The sequence below is a fragment of the Salmo salar genome, chromosome ssa24 (genome assembly GCF_905237065.1).
Source record: "Salmo salar chromosome ssa24, Ssal_v3.1, whole genome shotgun sequence".
Classification (NCBI taxonomy): domain Eukaryota; kingdom Metazoa; phylum Chordata; class Actinopteri; order Salmoniformes; family Salmonidae; genus Salmo; species Salmo salar.
Genome location: NC_059465.1, coordinates 21,256,357 through 21,273,424, shown reverse-complemented (window position 1 = coordinate 21,273,424; position 17,068 = coordinate 21,256,357). Strand labels below are relative to the sequence as shown.

The window sequence follows — 17,068 nt, the reverse complement described above, 5'->3', positions numbered from 1 at the left end:
TTGATATATACAGAGAAAAGAGTCGGCCCAAGAATTGAACCCTGTGGTACCCCCATAGAGACTGCCAGAGGTCCGGACAACAGGCCCTCCGATTCGACACACTGATCTCTGTCTGAGAAGTAGTTGGTGAACCAGGCGAGGCAGTCATTTGAGAAACCAAGGCTGTTGAGGCTGCCGATAAGAATACGGTGATTGACAGAGTCGAAAGCCTTGGCCAGGTCGATGAAGACGGCTGCACAGTACTGTCTTTTATCGATAGCGGTTATGATATCGTTTAGCACCTTGAGCATGGCTGTAGTGCACCCTTGACCAGCTCGGAAACCGGATTGCACAGCGGAGAAGGTACGGTGGGATTTGACATGGTCAGTGATCTGTTTATTAACTTGGCTTTTGAAGACTTCAGAAAGGCAGGGCAGGATGGATATAGGTCTGGGTCTAGAGTGTCTCCCCCTTTGAAGAGGGGGATGACCGAGGCAGCTTTCCAATCTTTAGGGATCTCAGACGATACGAAAGAGAGGTTGAACAGACTGGCAATAGGGGTTGCAACAATGGCAGCGGATAATTTTAGAACGAGAGGGTCCAGATTATCTAGCCAGCTGATTTGTACGGGTCCAGGTTTTGCAGCTCTTCCAGAACATCTGCTATCTAGATTTGGGTGAAGGAGAAGCTGGGGAGGCTTGGGCAAGTAGCTGCGGGGGGTGCGGAGCTGTTGGCTGGGGTTGGGGTAGCCAGGAGGAAAGCATGGCCAGCCGTAGAGAAATGCTTATTGAAATTCTCGGTTATCGTGGATTTATCGGTGGTGACAGTGTTACCTAGCCTCAGTGCAGTGAGCAGCTGGGAGGAGGTCCTCTTATTCTCCATGGACTTTACAGTGTCCCAAAACTTTTTGGAGTTAGAGCTACAGGGTGCAAATTTCTGTTTGAAAAAGCTAGTCTTTGCTTTCCTGACTGACTGTGTGTATTGATTCCTGACTTCCCTGAAAAGGTGCATATCACGGGGACTATTCGATGCTAGTGCAGGATGTTTTTGTGTTGGTCGAGGGCAGTCAGGTCTGGAGTGAACCAAGGGCTGTGTCTGTTCTTAGTTCTACATTTTTTGAAAGGGGCATGCTTGTTTAGGAAATTGGTGAGGAAATTACTTTTAAAGAACGACCAGGCATCCTCGACTGACGAGATGAGGTCAATATCCTTCTAGGATACCCGGACCAGGTTGATTAGAAAGGCCTGCTCGCAGAAGTGTTTAGGGAGCGTTTGACAGTGATGAGGGGTTGTCGTTTGACCGCGGATGCAGGCAATGAGGCAGTGATCACTGAAATCCTGATTGAAAACAGCAGAAGTGTATTTGGAGGGCAGGTTGGTCAGGATAATATCTATGAGGGTGCCCATGTTTACGGATTTAGGGTTGACGATAACCTCCCAGCTCCTCTGTAAACCGGCTGGTAGCAGCACCGTCACCCCAGTTTCCCGGGAACCCCAACTTTCTCTTCCAGTGCTCCCTCATTTTTGAGCTGCAGCCTTCTTCGTTCCCCACGGAGGTGTGGGAGCAACAATCCGCTGCCTGCCTCAGTCTGGAGGTATTCGTGGCAGAGGTGACAAAAGCTTCGGCAGGACACCCTCAGTGTGGCAGACTATGCGGTGGAGTTCCGCACGCTAGCAGCAGAGGGTACCTGGAACCCGGAAGCGCTGTTCGACACGTTCCTGCACGGATTATCTGGGGAGGTAAAGGATGAGCTGGCAGCCCGAGAACTACCGACAGATCTCAACTCACTCATCGCTTTAACCATCCGGATCGATGATCGGCTATGGGAATGTAGGAGGGAGAAGAGGTCTGATTGCGGTCCCAATCTCTCACTCAAGGATTCCACCTTGCAGCTGATGAACTCCGGAAGTCCCCGGCGTCTACATCCCCGAGAGGGGCCCGTGCTTACCCGAGTCCCTCCAAGAGCCTCCGGAGACTGCCGATTCACCTCTTCCCGAGCCATTGCAGCTCGGCAGGGCTAGGCTGTCTCCAGCCAAACACGTACGCAGACTTGAGACCCAGAGTTGTCTGTATTGCGGTACTGCCGGTCATTATGTGTCTACCTGTCCCTTCAAGAGACCTAACTCATTCGTTGGAGTGAGTACACTGGTGGGTCTTAAAGATAATTGTTCTTCTACTCTTACTCGCCCCCTCTCCATGCCACCCTGCTGTTGGGCGAACAGTCCAAGTCTCTCCAGGTACTCATCGACTCAGGGGCCGATGTGAGTCTCATGGACATTACCCTGGCGTCCGAGCTGGGCATCCCCACTCAACCCCTCTCCATTCCCATGGGTGTTAGAGCGCTGGACAGGCGCTCTATAGGCTGGGTCACCCACCACACCACCCCATCAACCTACGAGTGTCGGGGAACCACAGCGAGACGATCCAATTCCTGCTGGTTGAGTCTCTGCAGGTTCCCGTGGTATTGGGATTCTCTTGGCTCCAGCAACACAATCCCTCCATTGACTGGGCTACTGGTGCCATCGTGGGCTGGAGCCCATCCTGCCACACTCATTGCCTGAAGTCAGCTCTGCCTGCCCCGGGACATCTTCCTGGGGGCTTGGAAATTGCCCCGGACCTCTCCGCCAGCTCCGCAAACTACCAGGACCTCCGGGAGGGATTCAGTAAGGCCCGGGCCACTTTGCTTCCGCAGCACCGACCGGTATCCAAGAAGGTCAAGCCTGAGGCCACCTAATCATCCCCAGCTTACAATTGGCTCTTTCATCCCCCTCCTATCCCCTGAAACTATTCCCCAGGTCATTGCTGTAAATGAGAATGTGTTCTCAGTCAACGTACCTGGTAAAATAACGGTAAAATAAAAAAATAAATAAAGGCGCTGGCATGCTGCTATAGTGCCGCGGCTACACCCCCGGAAGCCGAGACCTTTACCCCCCGCTCCAAGATCATTAGCCCCTCTGCTGTTCGTCCTCTGCTGCCCTGTACCCTCCGTATTTTTCCTACCTTTTCTGTGTCTAGAGTCAAAACCATGTCTGACTGCCCTTGTCTTCTGTTTCTAGGCAGGAACCTAGGAAGAGACAGAGTAACCAGACTCCGAGGGGTGGCCAGTACGCTTCTGGATGTGCCATGTGGAGATTATAAGAGTATTTGGTCATTAAGGCTAGATCGTTCTTCAAGCTGTTCAAATGTTCATAGAAGACCACAAAGTCAAATAATAATCATAGTGGTTGTAGAGGGTGCAAGAGGTCAGCACCTTGGGAGTTAATGTCAGTTGTGTGACAGCATGTGTGGGGTGTTGAGGGTGAACAGCTCAGGGTTCCATGGCTGCCGGCAGAACAGCAGAAACTGGGTCAGCAGCACGACCAGGTGGACTAGGGACGGGGACAGCCAGGAGTCATCAGGCCAGGTATTCCTGAGGCATGGTCCTAGGGCTCAGGTCCTCTGGGAGGGGATGTAGAGAGAGATATGGGAGAATTAGAGGGAGCATATCTAAGATCACACAGGACATCAGATAAGACAGGAGAATTACACCATATATAACAGACTGACCCTAGCCCCCTGGCACATAGACTATTGCTGCATAGATACAGTAGACTGAGACGGGGGGGGTCGGCTACATTGATGCCCCATCCAAAGTTACCCCTGGACAGGGACAATCAGGTAGGATATAACCCCACCCACTTTGGCAAAGCACAGCCCCCACAACACTAAAGGGATATCAACAGGCCACTAACTTACTACCCTGAGACAAGGCTGAGTATAGCCCACAAAAATCTCACCACCATATGAGCCTGAGGACAGGAAGGACAGAAGAGCGCAAGCAAGCCAGTGACTCAGCCCCCGTAATGTGCAGAGAATCCCAATGGAGATAGGGGAGCCGGTCAGGCAGAGACAGGAGGGTGGGTCGTCACTCCAGTGCCTTGCCGTTCGCCTTCGCACCCCTGGGCCAGACTACAATCAATCATAGGCCCTACTGAAGAGATGAGTCTTCAGTAAAGACTTATAGCTTGAGATCGAATCCGCGTCTCTCACATGGATCAGCAGACCATTCCAAAAAAATGTAGCTCTTTAGGAGATTTTAGTGTTTTTCTGTAATTACAAGGGATTGGTGCAAGCATGTTGGCTGCTAGGTAAAGTGTTTACACGTTACACCATATTAATGAATAATTGGTGTTTTATATTACTTGCACTTCTAGAGGCCTCAACAAAGGCATTCAAACTGGCAGCGACTACAGGGCAAAACAGATGAAAATGACATGGCAAAATGCTCAACCATTTAATGACTTGCTGACACTTCAATCTGTCCTCTATACATTTTAAATGGATGGGACACTATAACCACATAGGAGTTAATTTGATACAGCATTCTCACTCACCGGAGTAACAAATATAGCCTCTTACCTGACACGCCTCAAAATATGTTAATGCTCAGAAACAACCATACCATGCATCCAATAGTGGTTAAACGTTTTTGGGCGCTCAAATGGCACTGCAAGGTACTGTATTTTGAGGGGTGAAATTACAGTACCATTCGAAATACAGCAATTTTCCCACTATGCACCATAATTTACAGTATGCCGCAGTAAATCGTTTCAGAGTTATTTAATTTTTTTACTGTTAATACCTAAAATTACCATATCAACTTGCCTGTGGCATTGACCTGCTCTGTCCGTGGCACTGCACAGACTGGTGGAGGAGGCCTTGTCCATGGTGCTGAAGGCTTCGGAGTTTGTACTGCAAAAAAGGAAGCTAGATTCAGTGCATTGAGGTTAGAAATGTTTTGAGCGAGCTGGCTAGGGTTATTTACCTGGAGAAATTGTGTTTTAGCTGGCAACTGCTTATTCCCTTTGCCATAATTGTCTTTTTGGATTGTTTACTGAACAGAGATGGCCTTGTATGATGAGAGTGGCAAAAACTGAAGGTGAACAAAACAAAATAAACATTTGTGTGATTGACAGATTGTGTGTGATTGTATGATAGTTTCACTTGTCTGCTGTATAGATATATGCATAGAAAAATGTAATTTCTCAATCTGTAAATTACTTCAGTTTCTGAGTCAGTTTGGCATATGACTGAGACTCATTAGATGGACGTTTGGTGAGGACACAGGTTAGTCAGTTAGATAATGAGAAATTGACAAGTATATAAATGGAACTACATGGACAGATTTTCAAACTCAAAGGGAGTTAAGTAATATGAACAACCCTTAAAGAGGGAACTTGTGGTCTGTTGTGCGGAATTGCTACCTTTGTGCAATTTTTTTTCTTACATGAAAAGACTGAAGGACACCTTTCTCAAACCACCCACAGTTTCTCTCTGTCGTTCTCTCTTTGTCTCGCCGTATTCAGAATCATTTATTTAACATATTGCCAGCCATGTATCATTTTAAAGGAGTGACAAGAACAAAGCAGCAACAAAGGCTGCACAATTCTTTATGGTGATGAAACTGGCCAGGGACTGATTAGTGCATCTCCTGCCTAGTGCTTTAAAGCCGAACGCATGGTATGGGGATAAAATAAAACACCAAGGACTCCAACCATTGAAGTCATTTTAACTGTAAAATGGAAAGATTGATGAAACGGTCACCAAACAGGGCAGGTGGAATTCAGTAGGTAGAAGTCAATCCCCAGCTCCCAAACCCTCCCAACACACCCACCCACACCCACCACCCCGTGCCCTTTCTTACTGCCTTTTTGTTATGGTGAAATGTATCTCAATTTGACTAATTCATAAAACCATTAGGAGACACTGGAGGATTACCTGTCACATGTGAATGTAATTGATGTCAGTGAATGGGTGATTAGCAGTGGCTGTACATCATCCCATCACAACCACCCCACCTAGTCCCATCACAGGCCACAGGTCTTTGTGACAGTATAGATACCCCCCATGAATTATAGCGCAAAAAGGGCAACACAAATGTCCTTATCAATAGACTTACAGGCAGACCCATGGAGAGGGGAGTCACATCAACAGCCTATTAATGTTCCTTTTAAAAATTATCCCTACTTTTTTACCTTCGGTACTGGTATGCAATCATTTATGGAAGCAGACACTATGTGAGTAAAATTTTCCAGTGCACAGTGTTACCCTGCTGCGCCAGCTTCCCTTACTGTCATGATATCATGGAGCAAAGCCATTTGGAATTATCTCTCCTTTCTGCTGATTAACTATTTGTTGTTGCTTTCTATTATAACTCCATTAAAATGTAATTCCCAGGGGAACATTACTGGGCTTTTGAATAGTTTTCTGTACTGGCTAAACCATCAAAACAGTGCTTTATCAAATACCACACCACACATAAAGATACAATACACGACCAAATATAAAATGTGATTCTTCTCACCACAGTGTCGTGACATTGTATTGATTAATGTGACGACTGCTGCTCGTCAAATGATTAACGGTTTATAATTATGTGATTAAATTAATCAGGCAATTATTAACTCATTAACCTGGGGCACCATGGGAACGTTTTAGCTTTATTGAGTTTCTATTTCCCAAATTAACTCAAAGAATATCATAATATCGATTTTACAACAGTCGCTAATTAATCAATTTCCTCTACAGTCTCATTCTGAACGTCGCATAATCCGTGAATCTGCACAATCCCGAGTCTCACCAAATAAGTCCGTACCACACCAATTGAGTTGATTATTTATTTGCTAACAAGCTAAAATGATAATATAAGATACACAAAAACACAGTCTAGGCTATTGCTTAGGACTTAGTACGATAAAACAGGTCCCTAGAGGGCCAACACAATATGACACGTATACACAAAATGGGGATTTAAAAAGAGAGCGAGAGTGAGTGAGAGTGCACGAGAGAAAACACACATGGGTACATTTGTCAACTGTGCTTATTTTAACCCTAACCTTGCCCCGAACTGCCACTCTTATGAGTCAGAATATAATGATGTAACAGACTTCTCTGATGATGGTCCGTCTTCGGTTACCGGGTGTAACTCTTTGTTTCTCCTCACAATGTCAGTGTCCTTTCTCTAAGTGGTCTGGTTCCTTGCCCTTGCTCTGAAAAGGGGTTTTCGGAGGAGTGTTAATCAGCCGTGTGGATGGTTACAGCGTGGGAAGGAAAACAGTGTGGACACACGATTCCTTGGAGAGTGGTGACTGGGTGGTCCTGCTTGAATTCAACCCCTTTAGATACAGCTACTCGTCCGTAGCATAGGTTGCTAAAAGGTTCCTTTGTCTTCTTCAACCTCGTGTTGTGTTTTCTGACCACTCAGACCTTGGCTGCAGCTCAGGGTCCCTTAGTCTAATATGTTAATTCTTAACTCACATGTTTTATACCCACGGGCCAGAAATGGGCGTTTCCGCCTTTAGGGCAATTCTCTGGGCATACCAAGTTACGAGGCAAGGTCTGGATTTTACTCAGATCCAACTTAGACAACTAACTTCACATTTCATCTTTACAAAAACATTCTCTTTGATCTGGACATTTTCCACACAACGTACAATATGCAAACAGTAGGTACATATTAGGAAAACTCTTAAAGTTGGTTTTGTTATAATGTCATCCTTTAACCTTTAATAACATAACAAAAACTGCATTCATTTTCATATTTCATCTATTGTCATTACCACCATTGTGGCTGACAAAACCTATTGTCCCAAAGTCCATTTATTGCATGTTAATGTTCTGAGGCCGGTTCTCCATAGTGAGAGGACAAAGGAATTTTGTCTGCTGCTTTAAGATTTACAATGGGTGTGAGGTGTCATAAACCCCCCATCTCCATACCTCTCGATCTCTTCCCCTCTGGTGGGTGTGAGATATCTCTCTGTAGGATTGTGGTCCACGGTAACCTGACCCGAGCAAGCCAGTCATGACAACAGAAACAGCATCCCAAAGCAGGACTCAAATACAGTACAGTGCAGGTGTGAAACACACATCTTAGTGGGCATATTCTGTTGGAAAAACAAAAGAAAAGTACTAATTCATGCATAAGAAGACATTGTAGTACCAGAGGTGAAAGACATAGCGTCATCATCCTGGGATTTGAGTATGTCTTTCATTCCCCTGCCCACTAATAGAAATTGTCAATGTGTCAGCCAAGCCTTCATTTCAATCCCACGTTTGAATTGATCTGATCATTTCTTCAGGGCCAGGATAATCAAATGTTTGCCAATATATTCCTCCATTTGCAGGGCTTTCAACTAAACATTTTATTCACTCATCATAGCTTTTTCAGGAAATTAAGGTGTGTTTAACAGAGAAAAAGAGAGAGGGCTTTCATTTCAGGCTCCACACTCCACAGTCCACACAGAATCATTGGTGGTAATCACACACGGGTACACAGTGCAGAAAGTATTCAGACCCCGATTTTGTTACATTACAGTCGTATTTTAAAATGTATTAAATATTTTTTTCCCTCATCAGTCAATACCCCATAATGACAAAGCGAAGACAGGTTTTTTAAAACATTTTTGCAAATTTGCAAAAAAACAGAAGTATCTTATTTACATAAGTATTCAGACCCTTTGCTATGAGACTCGAAATTGAGCTCAGGTCCATCCTGTTTCCAGTGATCATCCTTGAGATGTTTCTACAACTTGATTGGAGTCCACCTGTGGAAAGGCACACATTTCTCTATATACGGCCCCACAATTGACAGCACATGTCAGAGCAAAAACCAAGATATGTGGTCGAAGGAATTGTCTTTAGAGCTCGAAGACAGATTGTGTCGAGGCACAGATCTGGGGTATGGTACCAAAACATTTCTGCAGCATTAAAGGTCCCCAAGAACACGGTGGACTCCATCATTCTTAAATTGAAGAAGTTTGGAACCACCAAGACTCTTCCTAGAGCTGGCCGCCCGGTAAAATTGAGCAATCGGGGGAGGAGGGCCTTGGTCACAGAGGTCACTCTGACAGAGCTCCAGAGTTCCTCTGTGGAGATGGGAGAACCTTCCAGAAGGACAACCATCTCTGCATCATTCCACCAATCAGGCCTTTATGGTAGAGTGGCCAGACGGACACCAGTCCTCAGTAAAAGGCACATGATGGCCCGCTTGGAGTTTTCCAAAAGGCACCTAAAGGACTTAGACCATGACAAACAAGATTCTCTGGTCTGATGAAACCAAGATTGAAAGATTTTGCTTTGTCATTATGGGGTATTGTGTGTAGATTTAATACATTTTAGAATAAGGTTGTAACGTAACAAAATGTGGAAAAAGTCAAGGGGTCTGAATACTTTCTGAATGCACTGTAGACTAACTTCAAGAGGATAGGTGCAATTTCACAGGCACAATACCAAGCCCTTTGAAAAATATATAACTACAATTCCTTTAAACACAGATGCAAATTATGTATTTTATGCACATGCTGATGTTTATTCATAGAGCAAAAGTAGGGTGTAAAAGGCAGATGTATCTACACAATACAGGGAATGAACCACAATAGTTATCTACATATCTCTATGATGGAATTACCATTGTGAATGACCACTTTGCTCTGCAAGTGTTATACTGTATGTCAGAGGAAATCTCTGTAGCAATCTCCATACTCTTTATTGACAGTTTATATGCCCTCCTAGCTCACTGGAAGAATGTTCAAGAAGGGGATTTTGAATTTGATTAAATCATTTCTAAGTGATTCAATATTTCCAAGCTAGTGGGTATTGATCACGCTCATCAGTCTTCATCAGGTAATAATATTTCAGAAGAAAGCATTAATATTGGGTCCCAAAACTCAACAGCTTCTCCAGTCAACAGGCGGTTCTCTTCTCAGGCAAGATCTCTACTTGGCGAGACATTGACTTCTGAGTCTTTTGAAGCGGAACTTTGCCAGAGCACAGAGAGTGAGAAGATCCAAGTATTTTCAAGATGAAGGGTTAGTTGGCAGATGGGAGGTACAATCCTTGCCAAGCCTTTGATAGTGGCTATGTTTGTGACTGTTCACAATTAGGCAAGCAGTAAGAGGCATGACCGGAGCCATGTCCTTGGACCACACTTCTTCAAATAGCACATCTGACTAACACAGGATCAAAGTGCCTGATTCAAATCCATTGAAGGTAATAGAGGCTTAATAGCACTTTGAGACATATATGTGGAGTCCCTCAATGTATCTTGTGTGCATAATACAAACATGCATAAGTACTGGACCTAAAAATAGATGCCTCTATGCAATGCACATTGAAGGACATTAACTCCATATCCAATACCTACTTAATCCTTTTGAGTGTGTTCAAATAAAACTGTAGTGAGAGTGGTAAACATTTGGAAAGGCAAACTGTTACTAATAAAGTCTCAATGAGAGACTAAGGGAGAGGATTGACATTAAATGTAAGATTATGTTTGACATGAGATGGCAAATAAGCTTCTGGCCATGTTATCTGATATAAACCACAAATTACTTGTTTGCCTCAAAGATCAATTTTCTTATAAACAAATCACTGAAAAAGGTGACGTTACAAAAGGTCAAAACTTAAAACTTAAAGACCCAGCGGGAACTAACTCCACATGAGAGGAATCTATGAGTCAGTTATTGTGTTTATGTTATTTTCCTGTTTGTTTGAATCCAGTCACAATCACAGCGGGGTTGGAAGTGAATCTGTTTCTTAATTTATTTATGTAAACTTGGCCTTCCTCCAGTTGGAGCAGATGATTTCATTTGTCTGAGCAGAGTGGCTGATTTAATAGGATTACAACCTGGCTGGGAAATAAGCATTGTCTGTGTATCTGCCTCTGAATGTTTTAGCACATTTGTTAACCCATGAAAGCATGTTCATGTTCCTTTTCTATCAGGTTGAAAAAAGCTAGAGGATTTTCATCATCATCAGTTAGAAAAACAAAACCATATGATGTTTTAATGTTCCCTGGGAAAAGAAGCTGGGGATAGGCACCAGTTAAAATGAGTAACTGACCTATGTAGACCATAACCTGATATAACCTGAAGAGTATAGCATAAAATCGAAACTGAAAACGTAGTTTAATCCTCTGAACCAGATCTCATATGATAATCAAAAGGCATGAGAGTAACCATAGCTCGAGCAGGCAAGGAAGATATGCAGCATGTTGTGCTGTATAGCCGTTCTTAGCAACAAAGCCACACTGAAAGAGTCTCTGCAAGGAATCTGCTTTCAGACTCGCTCCCCGGTTCCCTGAGGTATACTGCAGTAGATCACCTGGGAGGAAGGCAGCTTCAGGAATGTTCACATGCTGAGACAGATAGTGCACTGGGATGCACTCCACACACTCAAACTCTATTTGAAAAGAAGTCCTATTATCCAGTCAAACAAGTACCATTACCGATGTAATTAATTACATTTGACACACATCCATATGCTAATGTCAAGGTGGAAATAAATTGACTTCCAACACACCAAGCTAGTGAAATTGGTTGAAATGTTTGGTTTGTGAACACCACCTTTTCCTTGCAATATTCTTTTCTCTGTTTTCAATTTTTTCCATCACTTTTGACTTCAGTGGAAGTATGCAAAATTACAGCTATGGATATAACAAATCAGAACTCAGCCTGAATACGTCAGGTAAATCCATCTTAATTATGTGACATTTGCTGGTTTAGACTGGACTTAAACAGCCAGGTATTTTGTCCAAAACTAAACACCAGTAAGAGGAAATGGCTCTCATGCTTCAGTCCAGACGTTTAGCAATCCCCTTTAGTAAACTATGAGACCAGTATAGCCTCATAAGCACATTTCTACTTCATGCCTGAACAAATATATGACTTAAGTGTATCAAGAAGGATCTAGCAAATACCTTTATGTTAGAAATAAGCACTGCTGTCATCTTACAAGCACCACACTGCACAGACCAGGACATGAGGGAGTGTAGGACAGACCGAAGGAGACAGTAATCTGCATTTTATTTCCTAAATTACCTCAGTTGAAAAGCACAAAATGTGAGACTGGAGCATGGCGAGACTGAAGAAGCAAAGAGGGTGAAATTATCAAACAGGGTGATATGATAGAGAGAGCCCAAGAACAGAAATTAGGAGCAAATAGACTCACAGATATAATCAGATTTACTTTCCTGTCACCACTCAATTATTCCTACATATTTACGCTTACCACATTCGCTGTATTACATTCGCTGTATTAAAAGAAACTATTTGGATGAAGCCAAAAAAATAACAAGTAAATGTGAAAAATACCACATTTATTGAAACCAAATATATGACTCAGTGCCTACTGTTTTATTTGATTATTACCAAACCTATATTTAAAGTTGCAACCTATTTATTTTAACACTGAACTTACTTTTCCCCGTTTGTTAAACCTAATAAATAATAAATTATCAGGAATCAAAGTAAGACCCAAATGCAGGCTGTGTGAAGTAACAATGTTTATTGTAACAACAGGGGCAGGAAAACGACAGGTCAAGGCAGGCAGGGGTTGATAATCCAGAGGAGAGGCCAAGGTACAGGACGGCAGGCAGGTTCAGGGTCAGGCAGAAGTCGGCAATCCAGAGGTGGAGCAAAGGTACAGGACGGCAGGCAGGCTCAGGGACAGGCAGAGTGGTCAGGTGGGTGAGTACAGGGTCAGGACAGGCAAGGGTCAAAAACCAGGAGAACAAGAAAAGAGAAACTGGAAAAAGCAGCTGAGACACAAAACTCTGGTAGGCTTGAACAAACAAGACGAACTGGCAACAGAGACAGAAAACACAGGTGTAAATACCCAGAGGATAAGTGGAGAAGATGGGCGATACCTGGAGGGGGTGGAGACAAGCACAAGGACAGGTGAAACAGATCAGGGCGTGACATAAATACAAACAAATATTTAATGTAAATCCGTTTAAGAATCTTGTTCCAAGTTCACTTTTTAATTTGGAATTACCTTTCCAAATGTCTTCAACTGGGTTAAATGCGATTCAATAAATTCCCTATGAATTAAAACATTTAGTTAGTTAAATAACTTCAAATAATGTTCTCCCAAACATAATCTTTACACAAGACTTTCACATTTAGTAGCCACAATATAATAACCAAACATTGGCTACCTTAACATAGAAACATAGAAACCTTATCAGGCTATTTAGTATCACATGCATTTATGCAAGTATCATTACAGATGCTGTCAGTGTACAAGTTTAAGTTTGAATAACAACTACAATAGACCACATTCACTTGAATGACATTCACTGTCACAGGTGGGCAAAAATAACAAACTTAAAGCCACGCCCCAATAAGCCACCGCTCCAACTCTTCTGATAAACTGCTGTCGCTACATTGCCCCCACTGCTATTCCATGTGCATGAGGTGTTGAAAGCAATTTATAAGCTTTCATTCAATAACAAAACATTGATTCAAATTACATTTAAAAAACACTGATCTGTTGACTTTGTTACTTGATTTCAGATAACTGAATAGGTTGAACGAACCAAAGCATCATTCCAATCAGTCAAATCTCTTCAAATTAACAACAGCGTTATCTCACCTTTTACAGTGTGGATCATTAGTGCAAGTTTGTCATTTGACTGTAGGCAGATGGATTCTTCCCTATATTAAAATTACAAAATCTATCTCTGAAGTATCAAATGGGGGGCTTTAATGAGATGGACAGCTTGTTCTATCGCTTAATGCCTGACCACCTCACACTGGCACATTGTGACTCTTAGCTCTGTTCTAGTGCTGCTAAGAGTCCACGCACAACTCCCCAAGCATGGCTGAATGTAGTACGATGTCAAACATAATGCTGACAGACTCAGATAATGTGGTCATTTAGTGCATGACTGCAAGTGATAGCTTTTCAATTAATACAGCCCAAATGCCAAATATGCTCAATTAGTTTGAATGGTTTCCACTCTCTGATGAACGCAGAGAAAGTGCATGAAGGTTAAACATATTATTTTTCCCTGATGCATTGGTCTGCTGTAACCTGTCATAGTTGCAATAAGCAGCAATGTAAGCAGGATCATTGTCTTCCTCCTCTTTCCATTTGTCATGTGAATGCTTACCTTTTCCAGTTGTTTTCAACATAAACCATGGGCACTAAGATGGATTGTCTGGAATAGATACTGCTGCCTCCAAGGAATATAAAATAAGGAACTGCCAACAAAGCAGAACAGATGAAGACTGGATCAGCAGCCAGAACACAAAAATGTTCCAATATGTATGCAGACAAGACAAGAGGAACACATGTGAATATACAGTACTGGTAAGCAATAAAGGGGAACAGACTCTAGCAGCCATGTAAGACTACAGGCCCCAAGACTGGATTTGCATGCTTATACTATATTGACTTACTCTCTTGCTCTTACTCTGCCTGCACAATGTTTCTTCAGTTAATTAAAAGTGATTGAAAATGTAATTGTGTATAACCTAAGATTATGTGATTGACCTCATACCCTTCTCTAGGAATTTATTTTAAACATGTACATTTTACATGAAGCAAAATGTTCTTGCTTGATATTTTTGAGGTTTTGCTGAGCAGTTTGATATGTGAGTGTGAGTGTGTGTGCTGTATGCATGCATGTCCAAACTCTATAGTGTTCTTGGAGTAGGCTAGAGTTATTGGTAGAGCAGTGTGTCCAAGTCATAGTTGCAGTATTAATTCCCATGAGTCTGTAATCCCGTCCTGCCTCTGACTCCGAGACCAATATACAAGTCTACCGCTCTGAGCCGGATTAGGAAGAGGATTGCCCGGGGAACATTATATTAATTTTAGGCTTAAAAAAAAATGGGACGGCGACATACTGTACTTCAAGTACCGCCGCCACAGGGTGAAGAAGCCTACATCTAAATTCCACTTTATCCTCTCTAATGTCCCCCCACTTTAAACAGAGTGGTTTTGAGAAGACAAATAATAAAGAAGAAAGACTCTCCTCCCATGAGCATTAGCTCCAGGTGGCTGGAAGTAGTAAAAGTGTGCTCCAGCACCTGGTGGGTGTGTGTGGCAGGCCTGCTGATTTATCTACCTGTTGTAGCCACTTGATGAAAAGCCAACAGCAGGTGTGAGATTATGGTTAGCACTTATTGTGGTGAGCAGATGTGGGTGCTATTAAAGTCTTCCCAGACACAAAGGCTGCACTTTTCACTCCATCGGCATGGTAAGTGACCAGATCATCTTCAGCTCTGTCAGCACACATTGCAAAGGCATGGTTTGCCCATTCTATGTTTTTTTGTTGATTAGTCCATTTGAGACACTGTATTGGATATTATTCTAGTGTGAAACAGACTTTGATAAATGTAAGAGCCTCTACCTCAAGTGCTATAGATTTGGTGCAATTAAGATTGTGTTTGGCGGCAGCAGCAGCTTTTACTCAGTCTTCTTCTCATTAGTTCAACACCATTGGGTTAATAATGTCACCTGGGACAGACAGGTAATGGCTCGTTTTCATGCAAGTATGCCTACTCACAAAAACAGCCATTCATACTTATCTTGTACACGTCGGCTTAATCTGTGTAACCCGACACAGACTACCTGGGAGGTGGTAGTGGCCCTGACACAGACGTGAACTACTACACATTAAAGTTAACTGTTGGGTTACAACAAGGGTCAAGTTCATACCACCAAGCCCTTGTTTATTCAACTGCTTGGACACGTGAGATAGTATAAAGATGTGAAATCATGTGATATAAACATGTTAAATAAGTATTGTAGTCATTGCTATCAATTCATGTTGTGCAGGCAAGGTAGCCTAGTGGTTAAAAGCATTTGGTCAGTAACCAAAAGGTCGCAGGTTCAAATCCCTGAGATGATTAGGTGAAAGTTCAGATAATGTGCCCTTGAGCAAGGCACTTTAATTCTCCCTGTAAATTGCTCTGGATAAGAGCATCTGCTAAATGACTATACAACAAAAAAATACAAGGTAGTAATATAAACTAGATGTTAACTTTACAAGTACAGTTGTGGGGCTTGCTAGAGCAAGGGGAACAACTACTGCAAGGTCTCAGAGCGAGTGACATCATTGATTGAAATGCTATTAGCGCGCACCACCGCTAACTAGCTAGCCATTTCACATCGGTTACACTTGCTGAGATAATATTACTACACAGATCATACACATAATGTTAGCGAGCCAGCCATCTAACATTAGCTAACATTATGCTTTAACTTGGTGACTTTTGTTTAGATATGTAGCTAGCTAGCTAAACAATGAACCATAATCCCAATCCATAGAATACTAGCAATACAAACAGATTGTCAAAGCTAGTTGAAGTTAACCAAATAGGTTCAATGTTAGCTAGTTAGCTAGCTAATATTAGACTATAACTAGCAAAATCAAATGGCTTTCTGAGATAATATTATTTCACAGATCGTACATTTAATGTTAGCTAGCAAGCCAGCCACCTGACACTAGCTAGCTAACATTAAGCTTTAACCTGCAATGAAAACAACTTTCTGACAAAATTAGAAATGTATAATTTCTGAAACTGTAGCTAGACTCTTACCTGTATACATGGATGAATGCTTCACGGCAGACTGCAACCCCTTTCATTAAATAAGACGTCCTGTGTCGTTTCCGTTTTGTTTATACAGCTTGCTTGGCCCATTGTGTCAAGTCACTCTGGTTCACACTGACCATGTGCAATGCCATAAGAATCATCAGATCTTTCTCCCTCTTTGTCACGGATGCCATGGTTGTCCTTAGTTTGAAGATGTAATACGGAGACAGGTGTTTTATACAACAGCCTTCTGTGTTCTCTTTTCGACTCCCTCTGCATTTGCGATCAACCGCCAGAATTGTATTCATCTCCTTATCATCCTCTGCTTCCACCAAACATTCCACTGATTTCAAAACTCCACCAACTTCTTCCGTGACAACAATACTTTTGTTTGCCATTTCTTCCCCATCACTGTCATCAGAAGACTCTACAATGCCTTCTTCAATTAAAATGTTTTTACCTAAATCAGGGATTTCCTCCATCGCAACTTTTTCCCACTGACCTTTGTCAATAACGCCTGAAAAGGGCAGCAATGTTATTGAGAACAGTAGCAACACATTTGCACTTCTCCATGGCTAACGTTATATCTTTAGAAAAAACTGCAGTAGAAATTTTATAGACAGAAGATGCTACACGGCAGACCAAACTCCATGTCCAGCGCATCCATTATCTCAGCCAATCATGGCTAGCGGGATGGTTCCTGTCTTTTTCTGTGGCTAAACCAATTA

At 42.7% G+C, this 17,068-nt stretch overlaps 1 long non-coding RNA gene across 1 annotated transcript; it reads right to left on the bottom strand.

Moving 5' to 3' along the window:
* Window positions 1-12,439: 12,439 nt before the first annotated feature.
* Window positions 12,440-16,816, bottom strand: LOC106585582 (uncharacterized). Its single transcript, XR_001323981.2, has 4 exons — window positions 16,347-16,816; window positions 13,910-14,000; window positions 12,790-12,835; window positions 12,440-12,661 (listed from the first exon to the last, which is right to left on the bottom strand). It is a non-coding gene; the product is annotated as an uncharacterized lncRNA (long non-coding RNA).
* Window positions 16,817-17,068: the final 252 nt, after the last annotated feature.